This window comes from Arachis duranensis, chromosome 3 (assembly GCF_000817695.3).
Source record: "Arachis duranensis cultivar V14167 chromosome 3, aradu.V14167.gnm2.J7QH, whole genome shotgun sequence".
Taxonomy (NCBI): domain Eukaryota; kingdom Viridiplantae; phylum Streptophyta; class Magnoliopsida; order Fabales; family Fabaceae; genus Arachis; species Arachis duranensis.
The window spans coordinates 116812214-116814792 of NC_029774.3; positions in this window are offsets into that span (position 1 = coordinate 116812214).

Here is a 2579-nt window from a genome sequence, read left to right on the forward strand (position 1 = left end):
TGAATGTGATGATCCGTGACACTCATCATCATTCTCACCTATGAATGCGCGTGACTGACAACCACTTCCGTTCTACATTAGACCGGGCGCATATCTCTTGGATTCATTGATCAGAATCTTCATTGTATAGGCTAGAATTGATGGCGGCATTCATGAGAATCCGGAAAGTCTAACCTTGTATGTGGTATTCCGAGTAGGATTCCGGGATTGAATGACTGTGACGAGCTTCAAACTCCTGAAGGCTAGGCGTTAGTGACAGACGCAAAAGAATCACTGGATTCTATTCCAACCTGATTGAGAACCGACAGATGATTAGTCGTGCTGTGACAGAGCATTTGGACCATTTTCACTGAGAGGATCGGATGTAGCCATTGACAACGGTGATGCCCTACATACAGCTTGCCATAGAAAGGAGTGATGAAAAACTAGAAGGAAGAAGTAGGAAAGCAGAGATTCAGAAGGAACACAGCACCTCCATACACCTATCTGAAATTCCCACCATTGAATTATATGAATAACTTTATCTTTATTTTCTGTTTATTTTATTATCTTTATTTAAACCAATAATCTCTTAATCCAGTTAAATTCGCCTGACTGGGATTTACAAGATGACCATAGCTTGCTTCATACCAACAATCTCTGTGGGATCGACCCTTACTCACGTAAGGTATTACTTGGACGACCCAGTACACTTGTTGGTTAGTTGTGCGGAGTTGTGACAAAGTGTGATTCACGTTTGAGAGCACCAAGCCTTTGGAGCCATTGTTGATGATCACAATTTCGCCCACCACATGTCCTCATGCTAAACCAAGAAAGACAAGAAAGGAGGTATGAACATTTATTTATGCAAACTATCTATATGCAATCTATCTATATGCATGCAATTACGTACTTGGTCAAAATAATTCAATTTCAAAGAATACATATATGAACATAAGGGCTAAAGCAATCACAATCCAATTGAATCCACAATTGAATTGAGTTATTAAAAAGAATTATAAACTTGCAAGATAAGATATGATTATAGGTGAAAACATGTAATTAAGCAATCGAATCCTCACCGGATGTGTATCTGCTTTAGTCGCTCAAGTGTATAGGGTTGATTCACTCAATTCCCTTCTAATCTTGCTTTCTAAGATTTATTTTTCATCTAACAGTCAATAATTATTCAATACATGTATACAAATATCATGAGGACTTTTCCATAGGTTGTAATGGGGTTGGGGTCAAGGTAAAGATGCATATGGTCAAATGAGCTTGCAATTTGAACTTTTGACTAACTTAAACTCTCACCTAACACATACAACAACCTATACAATTCAAAGCAAGCCTAACTACCCATTCTTCACTTTTTTCACACACTCATACATTCTTTTCAATTCACAACCCATATGCATTGTTGTTAATATTTTATTTTGGGGCATTTTGTCCACTTTTTATTGCTTTCTTTTTCTTTTCTTTTTCTTTTTCTTTTTCTTTTTCTTTTTCTTTTTCTTTTTCTTTTTCTTTTTCTTTTTCTTTTTCTTTTTCTTTTTCTTTTTCTTTTTCTTTTTCTTTTTCTTTTTCTTTTTCTTTCTTTTTATTTTATTTTTTTCAAAATAAAATATATACAATAATATCAAAACATGGTTTAAACATTTAATGCATGAGTATATACCCAATTCCTAAGATCTTTAATAAAAATTCAAAATATACTTTTATCTCTACTAATGTTCACAACTTTTCCACACTTGAATGATACACACTCTCACTAGTCTAAACTAATCAAAGATCCAAATTAAGGACATTTATTATTTTCCGCTTTAAGGCTAGTAATGTGCTAAATTTAAGAACAAAAGGGAATTAAAATAGGTTCACAATTGGTAACAAAGGTGGATAAAACGGTAAGGCCATTTGGGTAAGTGAGCTTTAATGAAATAAAGGCCTGAATCATATAAATGCATTCATATACCAAATAATAGACAATATGAGTCGAACAAATAAAAAATTACGATCGTAGAAAAAGAATTATAATACACACAAGAATAAAAATAGTAGTTATATGATGCAACTACACAATTAAGACTCAAAACTCACAAGGTTGTGTGTTTTTAGTTCAAAAATATGTTCCACAATTTGTAATTCAAGCAAGTTTCATGAAAAATTTTTACTCAAATCAATTGGGATGTCAATGCCCTATATAAGAGGAGTTTTCTTGAAAAATTTATTATTTTAACTAAACTTATTATATATTTGCAAACTAAGAAAATACAACTAAAAATTCTAAAAAACCTAAAAATAACAAAAAAAATTAAAATACAAAAGTGTTAGGATTAAAAATTGTCCCCAAAAATCGCCGGTCGGACGACTTCCTCACACTTAAATTTTAATAATTATAAGAACAAGTAGGATAGGACGAATTTTATGCAGATTATTGTAGGATGGAGAGGAGTCGGTAAGGCCAAAACCTGCCCCATTGCCACTTCTATTCATAGGTATAAAATATTTAATATTCTTTAAATTAAAAAAAGAAATATTGTATAATTTGGATCGTTTTACAAAATAAAAATCGATATAATTTATTATTATTTAGATCGAAT